At 50.5% G+C, this 25,287-nt stretch overlaps 1 protein-coding gene across 3 annotated transcripts in view; it reads right to left on the reverse strand.

The window, feature by feature from the left end:
• Positions 1-25,287, reverse strand: part of Ftz-f1 (ftz transcription factor 1) — a 54,305-nt gene that overhangs the window by 16,124 nt on the left and 12,894 nt on the right. The gene's annotated exons all lie outside the window — the stretch shown is intronic.

The following is a 25,287-nucleotide window of genomic DNA, read 5'->3' on the forward strand; positions in this document are numbered from 1 at the left end:
TGTCGCATGCCTTCTCGCTGCGCCTCCGTAATTGCTCGCGGAACAACAATACTATCTCCGTTCGGTCGCGAAACCACTGATAATCCAGCTTTTAGTTAAAACGTGACACGGAACAACGACGAGCACACAGCACGAGGTTCAAACTGGCCGTCCGCGCCAAGAGGCGGGGGAGGACCGTTCCGATCGGGATCACCGATGCGGAGGAAACAATCGGATCGTTGTGTCTCAGGGGACGCGCGCGAGTCGTTGTTAATTTTACCAAGTCGATCTCACACACGCGCGACTACGGGGCGAAGTTTAAGCAACGGCGTTTATCACAAAATAGCAGGCGCGACGAAAGAGTCGAGCACGACGTGAACACGCACACACTGCAATCCAGGAATACGTATCCGTGGCGAAAAGATAAATGGGGGTGCGTCGAGTCCCAGCGCCGAATAATAAGAGAACACAGCGTAAGCAGTAAGAAAGAAAGAGAGAGTGCGAGTGAGAGAGAAAGAGAGAGAATCCTCCAATTCCCCCGGATCGGTACGACTTGACAGCTCGACTATCTGTGTACGACTAGTTGTCTTCTCGCCTCGTTGCTTTCCCGAAGGGCCCGCCCCCTCCCCTCTGCCGCCCTACCGTCGACACATGGAGGTAGGTAGAGTCGGGAGACCGTCTCATGAGACGCGTGCACACGTCACGTATATCACAGCAGCAAAAATGACGACGATCGTGGCCGGTGAGACGCGAGAGAAAAACACGGAGAGCGCGTCTTCCTTCCCGATACACGCATAGGGTGATCTTCCACGCGCGGAGCCAGATGTACCGTTGTTGTTGTTAGCGATGCTGTCGTTGTCGTCGATGGTTGTCGTCGGCGGCGAAAAAACAACACAAGCTGGTCGCGGACACCACGCGTCGAGGCGGCGGCACTGGCTGCACACCGTGCACGATCGAAACACGAATACCAGCAACGACACGGCGCACGGGTTGGCGCGGCACGACGCGGTTCGCCCGGTATAACAGAGAGATACGCGCTTCGCCGTGACACCGCCGGGAGTAAAATAAAATTGGCAGAACCGGGAGAACGGCGAGAGGCGCGCACACACCACCGCAAGCGCGCGTCAGGCTCCCTTGGCGTTTCGGTGGGTATACACACAGAGAGAAGAGGAGAGAAGGAGACCGCACGCGCGTGTCCCTTTACCGACGGCCACGGGTCGGGACTGTATAAGAGCACGGGTGAACGAGAGAGTGAGTGAGAGAGTGAGGGAGAGAGAGAGAGAGAGAGAGAGAGACGTTACACGGCGTATAACCAACACAGCGCACGGCATAAGTGAAAGTGATTCAGCAGCGCATGCCACCGCGCGCGGCCAGGTGCCCGACGGAGAGTAGTGGAAGTGCCTCCGAGAGCTCGGACGAATGGTGGGGGTTGGGCAACACGCGGTGCTCGGGAGGAGAGGGTCCGTCGGTGAGAGAGAAAGAGAGCGTGGGAGCGAGCGAGATGACTAGGAGGGCGGGGAAGAGAGAGCGAGGGAGGTATTGCCGTGGTCGAAGGGATCGACGGAGGAGGAGAGAAGGAGGTTGCACACTCGATGGCGGGGATGACCTACTTACGGAACCAGGTCTATGTCGGCCGGAGAAATATTGTCCTCGTACGCTCCCGCGCCGGTCTGCCGCCCGTTTGCCGCCGCCGCCGCCGTTTTGTCGACCGTATTTGTCGCCGATGCTGCCGGCGAACGTAACCCGACGCACGTGTACCACGAGTCTGCACGAGTCCCGATCCCGAATCGATGCGTCTTCCCATCGACTTAGCCCGCGGTAACGCGCGACTTCCCGCGACGCGGCTCGAAATCGACGCGATCCCTCGAGAAACCGAGGAACTCGTGCTTAAAGGATTAACGATGCGTGCGAACGCACGATCGACGGAAGTTTATTCGGGAATTAGCGGTCGTTCCCGACACGCGATAGAACCGAACGAGTATCGGACGAGCGCTCGTGAGATATGGTTCATAGTGTGGCAACGATTACTGGTACGCGCGTTGGTTACACTCATTTTTTTGCGTCACGCGCGAAGAAGATCGAATGGATGCCTCGGGCCCGCGAACAACTCTTGCTTTCAAAGAGCACAGGGGAACCAAACACAGAGAGCCGCGGTAAGCGGGCACAGGGCAGGCGCACAGGCCACATACAGGCCGTGGCTGGGTCAACAGTAACGCCGTTGGCACTCCCCGACAGTGCCAGTGCTTCTCTGTGTGTATACGTCGCAGTAGATGTACAACGCGCGAAGCGGTGGGGAGACCCACTGACCCAGTTCGCTGAGAACATGACGCAGCCGCGACTCGCTCCCTCTCATTACGTCTTTCTCTCTCTGGTACCCCGTCTCTCCCGCGCCTTCTCTCACACCCTCGAACAGCCACCTCGCGCATCCCACCCCCCAGCCTGTCTTCCGTCTCGCTCTCAGACCCTGTCCTTACCTCTTTACACGTCCGTCCCGTCATCCTAAACGTGTGCGTGCCTTTTTTCCGTCTCTCTTTCTCTTCCTCCTCCGCGAATCGTTCCCTCCTTCTTCTTCCTAACTAGCTCCGTCTCTCTCTTTCCTTCCCATTCTTACCCTTGTTCTCTCTTTCTCCGATCATGCCTAACGCGCGCGGTATCGTCTTTTCTCCCTCGAACGGACGCGAATCGCGCGACGCGTTCTCTTTCTCTAACCTTAACTCCCCCGTCGCCCCGTAGCCGCGGCGGGTCTTGCGTTTGTACACACTCCGAGCGTAATTGTCGCGCTCTTTTCCGTCCAAGTAATCGCGCGCGCCTGCCGTAACAGCGCATACATTTACGTATGGCCCGCTCGTACCTAGATGCGACCGTCGTGCACGCGCGTACACGCACGCGCGCACCGTGTCATCGATGAATGCACGCGGCAACTATTGCAAGCGTGTCGTCGTCATCGTCGTCGTTGTCGTCGTATCCAGTGCACCGGGTTTAGAGGTTAGGTGCATCGTATATGAGGCACCGCGATGATTTTCCGAATTCGGCCTGATTACACGAGAAACAACAATCGTGGCCCTGTTTTCGATCGTATTCGAACGATTTGATCGATCGCGCTTCCACAGCGACAAACAGAACCGTATGAATTATTTGATACCTGGCTTTTTACTTAAAAACAACCAAAAAAAAACAAAAAAAAAAATGGAAAAAACTCGAGCGAAACTCGATGGATTCTCGATTTGAATACAATGTTGCGCCCGTATCACCGGGCTTGCGTAACAATTTAAAAAGCATATTTTACATTGGTACGTTTAATTACGTGAAACGGTGAAAGCAAATACAAAGCGTAGCGTATAAAATTGCATCTGTAATACGAATTGCGTGTAGCGCGTGAAGAAAAAAAGTGCACAAGAGATGTAGGTAAAATGCAGCGGGAGATAGCGAAAAAGATGTCGCGCGCAGCTGAATGTTAATTACGAAGCTTGCGGGCCAAGGGAGCTTGCAGTTGTTAACAACCACTCGCCGGAAAAATTGGAAACGATATCGGAAGTAGCACCTGTCGAATTTCCATTTAAAGCCCCTTTCCTCTTCCCGACCCACTGCCGTTTACGCAACAAGTGTACCGAACCAACGATATCCCCCTGAATATTAAAAACCGCCGCAATGGGAACGGCGATCTCCAAAAAGAAAACGCAACACGAGAAAGAGCACACACCTTCGTCCATACTTTTCACACTAAAATATCGATGATACCTATGAAGAATCAATTACGTGAAGAAATTCAGCTAAATCCATCTACATTCCCTAAACTTCAGAAACATAAGTTTCAAGCGTATTTAAGAACACTGTTAGTCTTCTCGCAAGTTAGTCTTATAGATTTGGAGGGTTTTTCTCGTCTTTCCAGCTTTGGTAATTTCCATGGTAAGCAGACATGTACGTAGCGACATGGTGCGTGTAATCGTTGAATAAAAACAGCAGGGATCGATCCTACATCCTGTCCCTCATTGTGCGGCGTGCAACGCGGCGGCGTCGAAACGCGGGTGCGCGCACACGGTTTTCGTGTTTTGTTCCTTCGGGTGCAAATCGGAAACGCGCCGCCGGTATATACCTGCACGGTATCGTTGTCGTTGCGCGGCAGGCACGACCATCGCGCAACACATGCGATTTTATTTCCACCGGCGCATTGAGAAAGAATAAAGAGGTCGAGCCTCTCTGTGTTCCATTGCGTGTCACGTTAAATCACGATCATCGCTGTGTGACGGTACAAAACCGAACGGAGAGGCGAGGAGGAGAGGAGAGGAGAGGAGCGGAGTAAAATTGAGGCTGAACGGAGACGGAGCGAGAGAGCCGGATCGAACGAAAGGGAAAAGGGCCGCAGTGCGCTTCGAGCGGTCGAAAGGGCGGAAGAGCCGACGAAAGAAAGTGAAAGCTGTGACCCAGAAACTCTGGAAATGTAAATGGCGTGCACCGATACGTTCGGGAATTATAAATCATTATACAAAGGTTCTATCCGATTTCGACACGCGATAAGTCGCCGATTTCATTAGATTCTGCGCGGGCACCGCTGTAATTCCAACCAGTAAAACATTCCGATTACTTATCCAGCCAGAAATCTGACGAAATTATCGTCGAACGTGTCGCGCGTGTTTCGAAGGATTAAAATGCTGAAAATTGCTCGCCCCGTGCCCCCCGCACGATCTTCCGTTCGCGTTTCCACGACAAATCGGTCGCGGCGTAGAGCAGTACGGTTTTAAATGGAGGCAAACAAGGATGATATCGACCGTGCCGCAGCAAGGCTGAAAAAGCGCGAGTCCTTTACCCGTATAGATTGAAATTATGCGACCATTATCGGCATTACGCTATTTCTGGGTCAATTAGCATCACGCTGATCCTTTGAACACTCATCGTAGGCGAGCGAGTGGCCCGCGAACGCACGCGGAATCGCGACGTTCTCGGCTATCGGAAGTAATTTATCCATCGATAGGGAACATGGTCGAACGCTGTACAGGGAACTGTTTATCCGTGAGCGTGGTACATTTCGTCCCTCGGTCGAAAATTAGGGAACACGAGAATAACGTTAATTTCGTAGAATTATTCCGTAGACGTATCCAGAACAGAGGAAGTAATCTTTCTTTAACAGATCGAACAGCATCAGCTCGAAGATGGAATGCTAATAAGCATATTAAGGTCAACCTATCATCAGTGGAGGAAGAAGAAGAGAGAAAAAAAAAAGAACGAGTGAACCGTCCATGTACATCGTCTTCTAACGTGTGATTACTATCACGGTATTAGCTATGCAGGTATGGTATCTGTAACTCGTAATATTCGTCGCAAAGAATATGAGCCTGGTACGATCTATCTCTCTCTCTCTCTCTCTCTCTCCGTCTGTACAACCGTTTCTCTCGCTCTCTCGCTCGTCTACTCTATCTCCATCTTTCTCCCTTTTTTCTTCCTCTCTCCCTCGCTCTTACTCCGAGCAACGTGTCTCGGTGTGTGAAGTGTGCCAAGGACCGCCCCACTCCACAATCCCATTTTCGAAACTAAAAGTAAAATCTAACTCATTGTGCTGTGTTACACGCGTATAACGTATATCCGCCGTGCACGTACACAGAATTACACGCACAATACAAGCGAGCGAAAGAAAAGAGCGAAGGGGTGGAGGCGAGGGTGAAAAAGTTGCAACCGCACAGCGTACACTTTCGTCGCGCCACCACCCGAAACTATCGAATTCGTTTGACGTCGACGCGGACGCAATTAAAACGAGGACATCGCGATGAGAATTTCGTGGCTGGCGATCGGTTACAGAAAGTTTCGACGTTACTTTCGCGGGCCACCCTTACGCGGACGCGTAAGGTCGCGCGTAAAGGAGCTTAAATCATCGGCGCAGGTGGGTGGCGATATTTTCGATACGATGGAACCTTCAAGACTCTTCGTTCGCCATTTTTAAAGACGTACGATCCGAGCGTCGTCTTTTTTCTTCTTTTTTTCCACGGGATATCGCCGCTGGTTCGTTTCAGCGGCAATGATTACGCAAATTGCGATCCTCTCGGCCTCCTGTCACCAGAAGAAATAGAAAAAATCGACATAGGACACCGAGAGAGACGAAAAGATTTCTAGGACTGGAGAGAGCGAGAGAGAGAGAGAGAGAGAGAGAGAGAGAGAGAGAGTGAGAGTGAGAGAGAGAGGAGAAGAGAGAAATAGAGATTGTTTCATCCACGAAACGCGAACTGGCGTTTTGCAGGCCAGTTCGCACGTCCTTGACACACTTACCCACATGGGATATCGCGAGACCACGTGTAGCTGTATGTGCATTAACGTGCATGCGCATGTACCTACTTACACACGACCGTGGCACGTACACACACACACGGACACGCGAATCCACGGACACATACGATCCTGTGCGAATGCACGGTCTGTCTCGTTCGTACGTGTCTGCGTGTACTTCGATGCATCGCGTACGTACGTCTGAACACAGAAACGTTAGACGTACTACGCGTACGAACACACATAGAGAGAACGAAGATGCGAAGTTGCGCGTGCGCGCGTTCCAACGTGCAAATCCATCGCGTTCTACGGCAAAGGACGCGTAGACCAGTTTCTGTGTGGGAGTGCAAAGATGTACCCTCCCCGTGTGCACGCATGCATCCGTGTGCGGCCGTGTATATAGCCCAGACGACCCTCTCGGTGCTCGTCGTCTCCCATTTTTATTACCTTGCAACTGGGACGCACGATGGAATTCGAAATGGACCTTACATCGTAGACAGACGGCGGGGGAACGGATTCAGACGAAAAACGCGAGGATTCGCCACGGTTTTAAATGAGAACCCGGAGCGAATACGCTGTATCACCCAAAAGAACCTTACGAGTACCTATCTCTCGATTCATTTGTAAAATAGTAAAGAATCTTCTCTTTATTTTCTGGAAGCCAGCCCAAAGACTTATACACGGTTCCTGTGCAATCGTGCTCGCGTCGACTTAAACGACGACGAATAAGACACGGTTGGCGATCTTTCCAGAAAGCAACGGAATTGCAGAGACCCCACTTCGGATTACCTGGCCCTATCTTTCTCCCTCGATAGCAGTCAGACCAGTTTATATATCCCTGAAGAGTTGTATACACCAAGAGGTTGTCCACGCTTTCACGCCAGGGGTGCCTCGCCATAAATTAAGGGTGGATGTAAATATTTGGAAGTGCCGTCGAGAATTATTGCGTGCAATTCGCAACGGGAGTCCCCAGTGACCCAGTGCCCCGGCGACAATCGCGTGGCCCGCGCCGAGGGTGTTTGCGTTTTCTCTTTTACTGGCAAAATCACTGGGACCGTCGTGTCCTTTCGGCGACGCCCGTAAAAGTATCCCCCACGGTGTGTCTGACGCCGAGAGAAAGGCGGGCGAACGCGATGACCGTAAAGCTGAAGCCAGTGTCCCGCGATGCTCGACGCCCCCGAAAATTAGGCAGAGCTGATCCGTGAAGACCGGGGCCCGACGAGAAAAACGGCTACTGTAGAAAAAGGCTTCCGGCGGTTTCGACTTCGCTCGCTTATTTCTCTTCTCATCTCAGACGAAGAGGGCCGCGAACATCGGCTGGCTGAGGCGAGATTCGAGCGTTTCATCGCGTGGTACGAGACGATACACGAAATAATTTACATGATCCGCGTACACGTGACGGCGGTTGCAGATAAACCATTCACGCGTCACACGCTGCGTCTTCTTTTCGCCATGGTGTAACTTTTTATCAAACTGCTCCGCGGCGATAAGCGGGTATCTGTTCTGGTTGGGTCGGACAGTTTTAATATGGTTTCGAGGATTTATCACGGCGACAGATTAGAATAGTTATTATTATTGTCGTTTACGTAATTATTATCGTCAACTGTCTAACGAGGTTCGTTTTTTCCGCGAGACCCGTGCTTTCGTTTTCGGTGGATGAACGAGTCTTTTGTCCTGCAGTCAAGTTACTCGAATTGTAACACTCTCGAGCGAGCATCGATCATCTCGAACGATCGACGCTCCGCGGTTGGGCTCTTGAAATTTTCGCATTCTATCGGTCGCGTTAACGACGGTACATCTTTCTTTCTGCGTGCAATATGCAGGTTCAACGGGACGGGCTCACAAAGGCATGATTGTTGGAGCAAACACGAGGCCCGATGAAATGTGAAAGTTCGCGTTCTTCGCGGCCATCGGAGTTACTCATTGACGTTTATTATACTTCGTTAACAGGCGAATCATATTTATGTATTTAGTCCATGCAAGTTCGGTCCGCTGCGAGTTACCGTGCACGCAATTTATGTATCTGTCGGCCGCATCGGGCATTGATTGTGCACCTTCAGCCGCAACCCTGCGCGGGTCTCTCCTTCTTTTTCTTCTCTCTTCCGTTTCACGCCACTCTTAATCGTCGATCGCGATTAAGAGAAGCCAAGGACACGGGCGACCTTGACCGAAAAATCGCTCGGCGTGATTAAAAAATCCGCGATCCACACGGAACGAGCGTCGTAGCATCGCGACAAAAATGCACGCGGCAGCCAACCGTGCACGCTCGAGGAATGGACGAGCGAATAACCCGTTCCAGGAGCGCGTTGGAGGCTGCCAATGTCTCCACCCGCAGGAGTATCGGCTCGAACAGGATAACGCTCAAGGTTGGAAAGCGAATCGAGTACGCGAGACCGAGTCTTCGAAAGGTAAGGCCAATAATAACGATCGCCGGCTGTAATGACCGGCAATTTCCCGGAGAAATAATTTGTCCACGCCAGACGGAGCAAGGTAAGCTAGATGTACCAGGATGCACGCGTTCCCCGCGGATTTTCACGTGGCCACGTGTATTTTTTTCGCCTTAACCCAATCAGCGTCGATAAGTCGAAGTCGCGCGTAAGGCGCGTCGAGCCAAATTTGTACAATTTATGGAGCTTCGAGGAGAGGATCGTAAAAAGTTCGTTTCGAAGGGTAATTACGAAATTCCAAAAGGTGCGCGTCGAGAACAAAGAGCTTAAATATTAATTATAGAGCGCAACCGTTGCGCGTAACTTTGGACACGCAAACTTCGCTCCGATGTTACAGGGTACCAAAGAGAAGCAAAAAAGAACGATTACTCCTCCGCTTGGATAGACTCTTGCCCGTGAAATGCGGAGGCATTTGCCTACGGTGACGTATGCACGCGTGCGCCGTGTAAACGCGCGCGTAAACGTACATCCGGCGCACGTGCCAATTCCGTCGCGATGGCACCTCTCGGCTAGATGCAGCTCGTGTCCGCGCCTAGCCCCGCGTATTTATACCGCTTGTAGAAAGACGGTGCATCGGGCTCGCAATAGTAATACCGCGGTTGAAGAGCCACGGAGAGGACAGAGACGCGAGCTAGGCGGCGATGAATGGGCGAAAGTTCTTTCCTCCTCTATCCAACCGCGGCTGGGATCGCTGGTGTGTTACGCCGCTCGTGGCCAGGGCTCTTTGTCTCTCAGCGGCAACACCAGAGAGCCTCGATTCCGTCACGCGCGAAATGTGGCTCATCCGCTTTTACTTTCCGCGACAGCTTTCGTTGGCAATGGTACTAGTTACGGCAGTTACGTTAAGCGGTTACGAGAGAGGAGAGAAAGAGGTTAACTCGTGGCGGGCCCGAAGTAAGCCAGCTCTCTATTGGTCTCGCTCTCCCTTTCTGCTTTCTCTGTTACGCGCGGCTCTCGTTCCTATTTCCGATCCGCGGCATCCTCGCTCTCGCTTTCTTTGACGAGCCTCACCTACGTAATACCAGGTTTCCCTCCTCGCGACCATGGATATCTGTTACGTCCTCTCTTTCCCGCCTTTGACCCGCGGTAGATTTAAACGAACGACGCGCAGTTGCTTGCTTACGCGTACCCTTCTCGTTTTAAGTCCAAAACGGTGTTGGAACGATACGAGCTCCGCGTACCTCGAACGAGGCGCACCGCTTGGCGAACGGTGACACGAGGACGGGTGCAATATGGGCGAGGAAAATTACAATTCACAGTGGAAGATAAAAGCAAATTTATCGGCGGCGTTTCGAATACGCGGAGATAGTATTAATTACGGAGGTGAAGCGTTGAAATAAGAGGCCTGCCGCGTTCATTCGCTGCCAGGCAGTTAATGCCAAAAAACTGATACAAACAAATGGATTTGTTACGATACTGCACGTGTCCCATATGCCCGTTCGCTTGAATAATCGTGCCAGCCGGACTTTAATTAGCGTTAACGCTGTGGGAAGGAAACGGCGAGATCTTCGGAATATTTTTCCCGGACGAGGAGAAATCGCGGATACTGCGACGGCGAAGGCGCGGACGGCGATAAGCGAGCGGTAATAATTTTTTCTATCCAGGTCAAGTTGAAGAGTTCGAACTGTCGAGGAAGGACGGTGGCCAGCGCGAGGTCATCCGTGTACGTTGTTGCTCGTTATTTTTAGCGCGTTAGGGAGGCGTTTTTACCCCGCGTTATTATTACCGACGTAGTTTGTCAGGCTATCGGGTGAAGGATACACGTAACAATAAATCGAATCTAGAGCCCATGCGTTCTACCTGATCTACGATCGACTCGCTCGACAAACAAGCGAACAAGCTGGTGTCTCGCGGCCCGCCAAGGGAGAGTATGTTACGTACGTAGACACGATACGCGTAAGAAGAACGATGATCGCGTATAAAAAGGAGAGAGAAAGAGAGAGAGAGAGAGGAGGAGTAACGAACGCCTTGAATCTTTCCCTGGCATAATTGTACGTTTAATAAGCGCTTTATCAAAGCCGATAATACAGCCGATAACGGTATGTAGGTCAGTTTGATACGAGTGACCTGATTCCTGACTGCCACCGAGTTACCAACGCTCTCGTTGATCCGCATGCGTGCCACCAGCCGTAGTATGATTTTCAATGTGTGTACTTACAGAGCATAAATTCAATGTTCTCATCGTACCCCCACGTGCATAGGCACCTACACGTCCGCCCCGTCTAATCCGATACGTGCGCGCGTGTTCCTATGTCAAGAAACGCTCGGGTAAGAGGCTATCGGTGCTGATTGCGCGTAGACACGCGCGCGGCTACTTTTAACCGGGCATTTTATTTCCATCAACCATTCCCTCGACACGCTTCGACGTGTATCGATCCACCGTCGAGAATAAGCTTCGCACAAGCCCTTCTTATTTCTTCCTCCTCCTTCGCTTTTCCCTTTTCCTTCAACGATCGGAGTTCGATCCCCGCGGAGATCCGTCCGAGGAATTTCATTAAGCGATGAAGTTGTTCCTCGCGTCGACGATGTAGGTGAGTCGCCTCGACCAGAGCGTCGGATTGACAATTTTCACGGCTCGATCCAAGACGTACGGCTTCGTATATCTGGCCGGAAAGTCCCCCTGCACGAGCTGCCCGCCGGCTAATGGCTTATTTAACGACGGCCAGAAGGAAATTAAAAAGTTACCCGCCCACCAGGACCGTTTCAGAGCAAAATTTTCAATATTACCACGCGACCCACATATCGAGCGACTCGTTGCTAATTTTACGTACGATATGTCATATACGCGTCCGTTATCTCTTTGGGCGAGTTATTTTTATTTTGTATATATATTAGGTGCGTCGTAAAGAAGTTGAAGACCGGTTCAACCGCAACAGCGTCTCATACCCGTTCATTATCCATACCATTGTGATAATCAATCATTACGAAAACAATTTAAAAGTTCACGTGGAAATGTAAATACGTTTAAATGAGCATTATGTTTATTCTATACGATAAGACAACAATAATTGTCGCTCGCATGTTTTCACGACTTTATCGGAAGTGCTCGATTTTTTTTTCCTTTTTTTTTTGTATAAAATACGATGTAAAGTATCCTGTTGGATCGAATGGGTGCTACGTGTTCCGAGAAGCGTGTAAATATTTAAACGCGTAAGATTTTCCATTCTGTCGATTAATGGAAATTGTTGGAAATAGTGAATAGCACGCGTTCCCAACGAATATTAGAGGTAGAGTATCGTGAACATATTACAGGCGTTTTTCCACGAAGTCTTTCCTAGCACGGTACGCGCGACGCTTTCGTCATGCACCGAGACACAAAGTGCAGCTCGCCAACCAGAATTAATTCGCCTGACCCATTTACCCGATGCACTTGGACCACCTTGTACTACCGGTATCGATGTGTGTTAAAAGTGTGCCTGCGAGCACGCTGCGACGCGTGCGCGTACATCTTCTCCTTTAACGTCCCGACGCGACCGAACACACGCTTTCAATGGGCATATCGCGTACGTATGCGTCCCAGCAAAAGCGTGAAATTAATAATTATACACGCACGCTGGTGGATTACACATAGCTTCGAGACGGACGCGTGCAACGAAAAAACTCGACGGAAAAACTGCCGCGCGATACCAGGAACTGAAGAAATTTCAAGAAAACGACGTTTAGTTAGCGATACGTAATTTATGCGCAAATTGTTCGAATTTCAATCTCTTCGCTATCGTGACTTTATATTGTGATATATATAATTAACGCGAGAGCTTTTTTTTTTAATGAGTATGCACGTTTTTTAACAGAGGAGAGAAAGTCCAAAAGTAGACGAAAGTAAATTCGTAACTCGCACGAGAAAACAATGTACCACGTGATTTACGTAACGCGAGTTAAAGTGCATCACGCATACTCTTCCTAAGCGTGGGATATAAAAAGCAGCTGCGAATCTAGAACATTTTCGATACGTGATGCCTCGAAGGGAGAACAGATTCGAGACCAACGATTCCCTCGACAAACCTATCATTCGACAACGTATCCACGCTGGAACCACCGTCTGAGCAGCCTCTGTGCAAACGATACGACGGAAGAAGAAAGATCGAGGGGGTTCGATATCGAGAAGCATTGATACGCGTAATCGGTGCCTCTTGGCTCCGCGCTCGCTACGCAGAACGAATCAAATCTGATTCACATTCTACTTACTTCTGAGTTTCTCCTACCGCGTTACGAATTAATCGCGTTACAGGAGGGTTGATTATACGCGCGTAGCGTCGACTAAACGAATCAACGACAGCTATTTAAATGGACGAGAGCGAGAAGCGAGCGACAGAGAGGTGCGTCGAGTCGACGCGTCGCGGAACAATGTCAGGAACGGTGGTTGGTATACAAGGGACGAAAAAGCGGAGGGAATAGAGAGAGAGAGAGAGGACGGATAGATAAATAGACGGAGGGAAAAAAAAGAGGAAGAGAAAGAGAGTTCTCGCAGTGGCGCGCTTGTGCTCCCGCAACAACGTCGCTCTCTCGGTTCTCTCATTGACCTAGTTACCCAGTACACTTGACCGCACTCTCCGCGTCCCTCCCTCGCCTACAGGCCACATCCCTTCTTCCACGCCGCCGCCCTGCCCCTACTCTCTACCCTTCACAGTGGCGCGCCGCCTCTGCTCCCAGTCGTGCCTCTCCCCACCCCGCTTCCGTCGCCGTCACCGACGCCGTCACCACCGCGCGTCGTCGTCGTCGTCGTCGTCGTTGTCGCCGTCCTCCTGCCGCGGCTCACCCTTGCTTTCCCGCTCGACACGCCGCCGCGTTGGTTCACTTCGCTGCCGCGAGTAGCTTCCCTCTAGATCGCGTCGTGAACCCTCTACAGAATTCTACAGCTTTCGAGTTACGTATTTACGTGGATGACGGACCTGTCTATCCTTTGGGATTTTTGGGATTATTAGTCGTCAGTCATAGTACCTTAATTTTAATAATAATGTAATTTAAGGACCCTCTCTTGAACATTTTCTTTGCGGATTCCATATTAACTGTGGAACACTTTAAATAGTAGGCAGATGTTGGCAATGAAACTGAAAAATAATTGAGGGTGCAATGGGGTAAAAGTTCTCTATCTTTTTCCTTGCCTAGGTTCTAGTCAGTCGCAATGATGCTTGCTCGTCAATAAACGGATGTGAGAAGTTCGAGCGATCGAAACGTCGATTGCAGGCATTCCAGGAAAATTGCCTGGGATCGCTATAAATATCGTGGCGGGGCGATGAGTCAAACGCGACTTAGGGAGGAAAGCGTGAATCCTACGATAGCCTGGCGGGGCGATAAATTAATTTGACACGGACGCGTTTTCGATCCTCGCGCCTAAGGTAACGCGCGCGTCGTTCACCCCGAAACACGGCGATGGGGAATAGAAATCTGGGGAAGGAACGATTTTTCATGCACGTTAAAAAGTAGATAAGAAAAAGTGAAAAGGTATAGGCTTACAATGACGTGTCTTCACGGACCGGTTTCGTTCGCGTTGAAGCGCCGATCGCGTATTACACGCTGGGAAACAGCGTTTTAAAGCTCGTACCGGCAACTGTATGTTTACTAGACTGGAATTCCGCTCACGCGGGGAACGCGGCCCGGTCTTACCGTCCAATTAATGCACGTCGAATGGTAAGAAGTGTGCACGTACCGCACTTGTTGCACTCCCATGGAAGTGCGTGGATCCGCCAGCGAAAAAATTACAATACCAACGACAGTTCTCGATTTTTCCCATCCACACGATCCGTAAACGGAACGTAATAGTACAGTTAACGGACAGAGATGTACAGAGATGAAGTGAAATAGATGCAACTCGATCTTATGTATGTATGTACGGAATGCTTAATTATCCTGGCGAAGCATCGATTCTGCAGAGCCTATCGTCGATGATTCATTTATCAGATCGTCTTATAGCCACTGAAACGGAGCAAAACACCGACTCGACGCGATATCATCGATCCAGGTAAGCAACCAACGAGATAACCCACAGCGGTTTCGTTACTATCCCAGATTATCCAATAACAAGGCTTTAGGGGCATTTAGGCTATTCGAATGTGATTTAACCGTACCGATTTAATTCGAAAACAAACTTGTCCAGTATTATATCATTCGACCTGCGTAACGATAGCCGATAAGAAACTAGAAAGAGACCTTTAATTGATACGAACCTAAAACCTAGGAACCAATACAGAAAGACAATGATATAGCAATAGATACGAGGGACGAAATAAAGATGAACGAATGGATATGCAAGTTCCAAGCGTTACGACTTTACAGAGGGAATTAACGGTTGAGAACGCGGCTTAAACCCTTGGCCATTTTCGCGTCTCTTGACGCGAAGTAACGCGAGAGGATCGCAAAGAGATGTATCCATCTCCGGCGGATACTCGTCGTTCTACGTCAGCGCCTCTCCGCAGTAAGTTTTCTCTCTCTCTCTCTCTCTCTCTCGATTCTATCAGATCCGATTGATCGATCACCGATCGGGAGAGCAGGTAGCAGGCCGCAGACCGGCAGTGAGCAGCGGCAGGCAGTATATCGCGAGTAGTTAGCTGCTCGACGTTACACCGGTGCAGCCTTGAGCCTATTCCACGCACGAAAGCCCCCGCCGCACGCCTGGCTGCACGCTGCACTTCACGTTCAGACCCCAGACTGACTAAGCTGGCTCGAAAAAACCGCGCCAACCGCGTCTCTATCCGCGACATTTATCCGGTTGACGGTAAATTTAGTTTTGGTGCATCCACCCCGGGTCACCGCAGAGGCCCCGTCCCACTAATTTTTCTCCCCTTTTCACCGACCAGCCGACTCCAAGTTTATTTACTCCTGTCTGTCCATTCATATGGAGTTATTTTCGGCCAGAGAAATTCCATTTCACCGGACTTCTTCGAAGTACCCTTTTGGCCTACCCGACAAGCTCCATAGAATATTTCGATCCCTCGTGGAGCTGAAATCGCGTATCGCACGATTAGTCGTTCGCTTCCGAATAGAAAGCGCAAATTTCTCGATCGCGACGGATATGGTAAATTTACTGCCAATGTAAATCAGAGCAGAGGACAGCACTCGAATCGTTTCGAGTGTTTATACGAGATGGGTACCCGAGGCTGTGGTTTACGACACCGTCCAGGGCGGTTGGTTATCGTCGCGGGGAAAAGACTGGCGCGAAGGATTCGCGCGTCGTCAAGTGCATCTTTCATCCCCGGTTCACTGAATTAGCCGCGAGTGTCTCGACGGACGGTCGGTTCTTTGGGCAAAGGAAACGTGGAACGGAGCCGCGTAGGCATCATTATTGGTGGATGGTCGATAAAGTTGGAGCGAGAGATGGGCAGCGTAAACTTGATCCCGATTTAGAGCCGAGCCCTTTTTACACGAAGCCAAGTAGGCCATGCGCGAAGGATGATGACGGCGTGGAAAAATATAACATTTTACGAACATGCAAGCGTCGACTGTGTATATATCGTTCCTTGCATCGGTCGCTGCGTACACAGCCAGCCGGCGGAATCAATACTAGAAAATCGCAGCGTCGCTTCTAAAAGGAGATCGCGATCGCCGCTTAGGAGGCACTCGCGGATCGAGCTGAACGCAAATGCAGCCGGCGAAAATAGCATCGCGCGGCTCGATCTAACTTGGAAATAATTTCGTCCGATTCTATGGCTGTTTATTCATCGAATTCAGCAACCTTCGTGGAAGTGCAACGGGGTTGACGGACCGTGCGATAACATCTATTCCGTGCCATTAACTCTTAGAACGGGCGTCTAGCATTGTTCCATCCGCGACGGCTCTAAGAGCGCGCGACTGGGCGATTCCAGGAATCGAAGATTTCTAAAACCTTGACAGTACCTCGATAACGGGCTTCAGCGTGCCCAGGCCTGGGAATCGGATGTGTTACGGGCGTGAAACGACAGGGGCAAAAAAGCTGGCTGGGCTGGCCGTTTGGTGGTCACCGTGTTTAAGTGGTATGATCGGGCGCAACTCGGTCAGACGCGAGGCGTGCACGAGCGCATACAAAGCAGCCGGTAATGAACGGTGGCGAGAACGAGCGTGGCCGTCGAGGAGGGCGACGATTTCGCAAAAATTAATCAGAGCCATAAATTGATCGCGCGGCTATCGTGAGAATCGCGGTGTTCCTCGGGGCGCGTACCTGTGGCTTGCGATGTAAAAGCGGAATCTAGGCCGATATAAATAGGCTGACACACCACGGAATAACAGGTAGCCTTAAACGCCGCATTACCAGCGTCGGATATATTCGAGTAGGAGATGCCCACCGGGTGCAACCGCTTTTCCACGACCGCCTTTCCGCGTTGCGAGACCACCCTTCGAACTGGCACGGAATTAAGAAGAACTGGGAGAACACGCTTGGCGAGACTCGACGCTGACGCTAACGGAAACGATCGTCTTCGAGATTCGTGTGAGAACGGTACGAACGCGATGCGAACCGAGACAGAGTCCGAGCTTCCCCCTTTTTTTTCCCTTTCATCCACCTTCCTGTTCTGTATGCACGCGCAACGAGCACGCGTACCGAGAGTTTGCCAGAGCAACGCGTCTCGCTCCGTTGCGCCCGTCCACGGTAGCGTACGCGTTGTAAGAAGAGAAGAAGAAAAAAATGAAGCCCGCTGGCATAAAACTCCGGCTGTTTATGGCCTGCGCTGTCCTAATTTTACCGTGATCCAAGTGCTACCTCTCTCGCGTAACAGGATTGAAAGGGAGCGCGGAGAAAATTGCGGTATATCCATTTGTAAACGGTACTAAGTCCTGAGCGATTTTTACGTTTACTCTGAGCACAACGTTCGTAAGCTTACACTGATGCGTGCCAGCTGATAGAGATTAAAGAGCCGTAGGAATTTCTGTTTCTTAAGGCACGCGTATATTGTGACCACTCCGATGAACTAACGACACTGGAATTTTAGCGCATCCGAGACAAACGAGTGTATCGCTTCTACCGTAATCGATGTAACGATATCCGGTTATTTTCTCGAAAATAATGACGTGGAAGGGCGCTGATTTATTAATTCGAAAAAGTTCGAGGAGACCTGGGAAAGACAGGGAAAAATCTATCTCTCGATCGAAGATAGTGGGTGGGTATTGCTTTGTCACGATGGACGAGCTATCGTACGTGTACGATTATCTGAACGCACCGACACGGCACACAACGCGGCTTTGAGACAACGCGTTTTGCTTCGGTGCACTTAGCTACCTTTGTGTCCGTTTTTCTCTTCCTCTGTACCCCGCTCTCGAGGAGGGACAAAAAAGCGGACAGCATAAAACCCCTAGCAGCGGTGCGGCCGCCTATCGTATATATCGGCTCTGTCCCAATTCCGGCGAGTATTGTGTCATTCGATTTTACTTCGCCACCGCGACGACGCCCGCCACCGCGGTCGGTTTCGCGTATTTTATGCGGGGCATTAATGCACGGGTGCGATGATGCGCGAACAACACGTACACGTGTGCATTACGAGCGTCGTCGATCCTGAGCTCTCCCTTCTTCATCGCCGTAGTCTCTCCACGCGGAGACCAACAAAGGTGGTGTCTGGCCTGGCCGAGCTAATCTCCCAGCCTGCCAGTCTGCGGCTCACCTATCTTAACTGACCCATAACCGATGTAATTCCTCCGCGTAACGAGTTACATGGCTCTATGACTGCGTGTTACGCTGTTTGACTCGCGCGTCCTTTAACGACTGATACGATTAGATTGTATCAGCAGTGAAAAGGTTCCAACCGAAGAAAGTCGACGTCTGATGGCATTCTTAGGGTAATTTCGTAAGAAACGAACGGGGAAAGGGAGCACGCGTCTAATATAGAACAAGAGGCGTGGGTGTAGCCGGCCCATATAGCTTATTGATCGTTCAACCGCGCTTCCTTCGACGGTTCGGCCCCGAAAAAAGAAATGTTCGACAGGCTCGCGACACGAGTAATCGACGAGTAAAACGGTGGCGGTACAACTCTCCCTCGCGCGTAATCGCCGCGGTGTATCTCGCTGGAGTTTCTCTCGCGAGGCGTACGCGCGGGCGTAGGTCGTTCCGTGTGTAAGCTCCATAAAGGCGTCACGCTCCGTAAGCAGAGCCCTCCTTGATCCAAATTCCAACCCGGGGTTGGAGGTTGAGCGATTCAATCTGACTTTAATGTTCACACCGGACAAAGCTGCGGAGCGCGGTACGCGTTGAACTGTGAACCGGCTTTCACCGTTCCATTTTTTTCCCATTCCCGAATCGATTAACAAAGGGAATTTTTCACGTGGCACCGGGGATCTGGACGACGACGACGACGACGACGGATGGAGGGGAGGCTGCGTGTGTTGCAAGCAGTCGCTCACGAATCGCTCCGTGAAATATTTCACGTACTTCGTTCTGGCCACGTGTTTCCGAAGAAAGCGCCGTCCTGGATCGATTCGATTCGGAACTAGACTTCTAGTTCGAGGAATAGCTCGCTCCTTTTAAACCATTAAATTCCAATAATAACCTCGAGATTACTTTCACCTTTCTTCTTCTCGATTGGTAACGTCCATCCAATCGTGGTATCGATGTTCCTCGCGGGACTATAGGGATTAGGGACTGTAGAAAGGGACATTTCGTGCGAAACGATTTCGACGCGAACTCGGGTCGCAAACGAGGAGGCGCAGTAGCCGGAGAGGTAGGCACGACCAGCTAAAACTCGGCTCTCTCGTTTCGTTTCGGCTCGTCACGGACCGGTGCCCTGCTAGCTCTGCCCTTGACACAGTTCTGCTCGCGAGAGGAGCGCTCTTGCCGTGTTACGAACTCACGGCTCTCTCGGATCCGTGTGGTGGACCGAGGGCGCCTCTGTCTCTCTGTACGCGACGTACTACGCTATAAGTACGTTAAGCTTGATTTCCACCAGTGTTCGCAACGGGACGCTCAAGCACCAATAGCGGTGGACAAAAAGAATTCTTCACCACGCAAGTGAAATTCGTTGCTACCCTCTACGTCTTCGTTAACCCTTTCTCACCCCTATTAGTCGCCTCTTACGACAAGCAGGGGATACTGTGGGTGTATTCTGATCCCCACCGCACAGGGATAAGATTATTTCGTCACGTTTTAGCAGAACAATTCAATTTTTCGACAAGTGCAGACGTATAGATACAGACGAGACTTCTCTGTGGACATCGAGGGAACGCCTGGACGGCAAACGGGTCCGACGCCAGACACCGCTTGATTGTTCGACGCGCTCGCGTAAGTTCACGTTCGTGCGCATACCCGGTTGCCATTGCGTTGCATGGCTCTGACCAATGGAAACGTGCGCGAGATTATTGGGCCCACTGAAGAGAAAGAGAGAGAGAGAGAGAGAGCATCGCCCAGGCCCGTGCGAGTGTTTCGAAACAAGCGTAACTAAATGTTTATCCATCTCTCTGCGTCCGTTTCCATGGTATCCCCGTCAGACGCTGAAACGGCTTGAACTACGATCTCGGATGATTTTTATGCGAGAAAGAGGCTGACGTTTTCGGTCTCTCCGATCGAGGAACTTTATTCTGACCGCGTCTCATTCATTCGAACGAATTCGTTGGCCAGCGCTCTTTCTTATGGGATGCGTGTCTCTGTTCGCGAACTGTGGGACGTTTTTCCTTTCCAGCTTTTACTCTCTGTTACTCGAGAGTGCGTTGCGACTGGATAGAATGAGTAATAACCGTCGGTCGAGTTACGACTTTTCTCTTTATATGTGAGCGTGTGTTTAGTCATCGATATGGTTAATCCTTTGTTTGCGATTCTCTGATTGCGTGTAATAAATAAAGTGATGTCTCTTCGAGGAAATTGCGAACATACCATTATACACGTTTATAATCTTAAACGTCATAAGTCGTACGCTTCGAAATGGTAATAAAAAGAAAAATGTACGATAAATTGTACACCGCGAGACTACACATTGGGAGCAGCGAATTTCTGTACGTACTCGACAGAATCGCTCGCAGAAACTCGCTTACGTTTACCACGGTAAACGGCCACTTGCCTGCCCCTCGGCCAAGAAACAACACGGTATTTTAATACGTATAAAACGGTAGCAACAGGGTGTACGAGGCGCGGTTCACGCGTGAACACCTGCGAAGAAACCACGGATGCGTGCGAGAATATGCAAGAAACGGCATATGGAATCGCGAAAAGGGAGCCAGGCCACAATTAACCAGACCAAACCAGTTCGTTAGTTTCCCCTTTAATCCGATGGTATTCGTTGCGCAGGAATTAATAGAAACCGTCTCGATTACCACCCTTAAAGCCCGTGCAACGAGGAAACACCCCTTCCTAACGCAGTTCGACGACGCGTACGCTGTTTGGAAGGCAATAGGAATGGCACATGCGTCGACCAACAAGTCGCGAAATTATTCAGCACAGGTAGAGTAACGTGTAATGGCTGGCGTCGCCGAACAGTGCTTCCCATCAGTAGATAAGTGCATTCAAGGTCAGCCGCAGTGCAGTAGACCGTTTCAACGTTACACGCTTTCCCCGCCGGTGGTTCTTTATCGACTGTTTAAGTCAATAATCGGTCGGCGCACGATATAGACGTGTATCAAACGCGTGCAAATACCGTGGCAGCCGGAACACACGACATACGGGGTGGAGGAGCCGCGGAGGCGACGTTTATTAAATTTAGACGCGCGTACGAGGGCGGTTGTTCTCGCCGCGAACGACCATCGGGTGGCAGCGTTTGCTGTCCGGGATGAAATCGATCGGGAGCTGTTACGAAACGGACGTCTGTCTCGGTACACGTTAAGATCGATCGACGAACGATCGCGTTGCGTTATGGAACGATCATTCGATGGTAATCTTCGCAGCGTGCCAAAACTTATCAACCGGAAAAGGGCTGATAATTGCGTGGAATGTCGCTGATGCATGGAAAAGATGCACGAAATTTTACTCGTTTAATCGTTCGTCTAATGCACGACTGTAGTAGTAAATGACCTATTTCTAAATTTGCTCTATTTGCTCGCGATGACAATAAGTAAGGGCTCGCGAGGCGTGTTGCGTGCCGCGAAATTCATCGACGTGTTACCAAAACGAGGCTCACCGCTACCACCTGAATATATTAAACTTTGAAGCCCCTCGCGACGAAGACCGAAATTCCCGCACGGTTAACCAACACTTTTGGCAGGTAGACATCAATCTTTTCAGTTAATAACGAGAACCAGCCCGTCCGCAGGCTTAACCGTGTCACGATCTAAAGGTCAGCCTCTTTCCACGTAGCGCGGAACGATCGAAGATCTTGTCTCGCGTTTTCGACTAATAACAGCCTGCAAAAAGGCTTTTTCGCCTGGGCTCGCCTTCGTGGACGGCGTTACTCGTTCGCTGCGCAACCGATGCATCATCGATCTCTTCATCGAGATATTATACGAGCGACGATGTAAAAACGGCCCCTCGTCGCCGTTACACGAGCCTGCTGGTCTCTACGGTTTACACGGTTACGTCGCGCGCCTCTGGCCAGCGCGGATAAATCAAATTTCGCGTGCAGCCAGCTTCGAATTGGAGGTCGCCAGCTGAAGGAAGGAAGGAAGAACCGATGGAATGAGGTCGCGTTAAAAGTGGGCCAGGTTTACTCGGTAACTATGTCACCACTATTGATCTGTCATCCACCCACAACCTTCCACCGCACCACTTATCGTCGGCGTAGTCTCGCGGGGCAAACTGTTGCAATAGTTTATTTTCATTTCCTGGCCATATTTCCTGTATAGAGATAGATATATTTCCGTCTGCTCGTTCGCGTCGTCCTACGACATCAATTCTCTATCGTGTCTTAACTATAGAAGGGATGCACCTAACGAAGGATAATTGAAGGACGAGAAGGTATCGAGGGCAATTAAAAACGTTTGGCTGGACAAGGACTTCTCCTCGAGTCCATTGTTGCACGAGACGTACGGTAGCTTCTCTTTTTATTTTTTTATTGGTCAACGCGTCTCGGTATTTCCTGCTTGCGCAACGGGCCCAGGCACCCGATTTCACTATTTCGGATTAGGAACGAACTTGGGACACCAGCTTCTTTGGTAATACCCGCCTTGGTACTACGAAACACTCTCTCCACTACTTAACTATGCCCTGTAACTCTTACCTAGTTTCTTAATTGTACGACTCTCGAGCTTTTTTTGGTCGCTGGTCATTCCGAGCCTCTTTCAGCCTACCCTCCCCCTGTCGACCGCTTTCCATTCTCTCGAAAACGGGTTAACGCGATAAACCGTCGAAGACCGCCCCGCGATCTCGATCCATTTACACGGAACACCGTGTACAAGATGTAACAGAGAGTATTTATTCATTACCCGCGTTCGTTGTTATTCGTTCCCGTAATATTCTAATAGATCCGGTTTTTGCAACGGCGATCAAAGTCCCCGCAGAAGCGTAACGACACCCAATCGCGTGGAAGTCAGAAACAATTCAAACTGGTGGGACTTCGACGCTCGACTCGAATAAGACGATCCCCGTCCCCCTTGTCCCTCAGGCCGCATCGATCGTAGGTGCGATTTTTTTGCGCCGCGCGTCACTCGCGCGGAAACACCGTTTTCCATGACATAAGTGTCCCAGTTTGCATACCGCGTCCTCAAGACACCCGAGGCTCGCCTCGTCGTCCCGCGTTTGAGGCAGGTCGGTAATGTTAGCCGCGCTCGAGAGCAAACGCATATATCGCGCGAGCCGCCGTTACCTTCGATCCGAGTCGTCTCGATAAGACGCATCGTCGTGAGAGACGAGACGCGCAGCGGCCTTAACGAACGAAGATAGCGACGGGAACTGGTTTCCAGCGCCATCAAAGAAATCGAGAGTCACCGTGGAGCGGGTTCGCGCGAATAAAAGAAAGGAATAAATCTCCTGAGGATGAAAAACGACGGTTCGCCTGATCGTCGACGTGGAAAGCCCGTGGTTACCTCCTAAACCGTGCTACCTCCACTCCAGCCGTGGGTACATCTGCGCCGATTGTCTCGTGAAGCGGTCTCGTTAAAACAGCCACGGCGTTAAGTGGAGGTTATTTTTAGATCAGACGCTCGAGTCAAACGTTCGGGTAATTGAGTGGCAACGGTGATTTCTGTGCCGCGATTTGCATAGCTCCGCGGCTCGCGTGTTTCTCCTCCCGCGAGAAAGAAATTCGCTCATCGAGACTCTCTGGCCTGATTCTTTTCCAACGCCGCGCGCGGCGGTGGCCCTCGAAAAAAGGAGTACGCGGTGCCACGGCGGCTTGCGTCAGAGATACATATCCCATGCGAACACCGCGATTATGACGTTCCCGGCTGCTACGTGATCGATAAGCTTCCACGAATGGGAAGATTAACCGAAGAATTCTATCTATTGTTCTATCGTCTAGGCTCTAATCTCTGGCGTTAGAACTATTTCGCTAGATAACGTCGATATTATTTGTTTCAATATTATTCCTCGATACACACGCCTCGATTACTTTGTCGCTAAAGCGACTCGTACTATACTCGCAAGTACATACTTGAACTGCGATGAAAACGCAAAGAATGTAACAATGACAAATTCGAGAGATCCATATTGGATGCACGTTGAAAGGTGTACCGTTATTGGTATCGTTTACGTCTCAGAATTTTTCTATACGATCGTACGAACACCGTTCGTCCGCGTTTTTTCCAGTGTCGAACGAAGCGCACGCGTGTGCCCACGCCCGGCGAAGTCCCAGAGGCGAAAGCGAGACGGAAAGAGAAACTGTACCGAGAGAGAAAAGGCAGCCCGGGCACTCAGCTTTCGTTTTCACCCAGCCTACTTGTTAATCCGGTGAGTCAATAGTTGTATAACACTGGAACTACGTTGCGTAACCCGGCGTTGGTTTCCCTCGCGACCTACTTGCCCACTAAACTAGACACACATTCTTATCCACCGGTAATCCGTCTCTCCCTGACCGTTTCTAGCCTTCCCCGCTACGCTATACTTGCGTCGAAAGCCGTTTCCTCCCGTGTGCCGACTATCTATCGACTCACCGGACTCCGATCGATGCCACCACGAAGGGACGCAACCTGTCCACTGTTACGACACACATCGAGGACCCTTGCGTTTCAACGCCTCGCACGAAATTTCGTTCGACCGGCGACCAAACGAAAATAGCTCGCCTCGTCAACAGGAACAAATTGTAAAAACTTTACGTACCAGGAAAATAAACATAAAAGAAATTATTTCTGGAGAATCGACTATCGAACATACACGAGCAGCACGACGATTATAGTTAATTAGTGCAGAGTGTATTTATGTACCTACTTTTCCAATGATGAATTTCCTAAAATAACCATCGCTGGGACGGAAGCTATTTCATTCCTTTATCGTAAAAATCGTAGAGTGTTATTGTCAAACAGATATTGAATGTAAAAATCTGAGAGGAGAAAAAGAGGTGAGGAGACCAAGTGTTGATTAGTTTTCGCAGAAACGCGGTAAAAACGCGATAACGTTCGATCCGTTGGTGATACGATAATACCGGGAGATCGTAATCTGAATTTCATTCAGACCATGACCCAGGGTAAGAGTGAAAAATTATCAACGGCTACCATACGCGGCGGACAGAAAGTGTGCTCGTGACGGTGTGTTGCGCATACAAGGCTCCCAAGGACCGACCGATCGGCGGGACCGGCGCAAAAATTCGACTTCAAGGCGCGGAGAATTTAACGCGGAGATTTCACGACACTTTGAATCTTC

This window comes from Xylocopa sonorina, chromosome 18 (genome assembly GCF_050948175.1).
Source record: "Xylocopa sonorina isolate GNS202 chromosome 18, iyXylSono1_principal, whole genome shotgun sequence".
In the NCBI taxonomy this organism is placed as follows: Eukaryota; Metazoa; Arthropoda; class Insecta; order Hymenoptera; family Apidae; genus Xylocopa; species Xylocopa sonorina.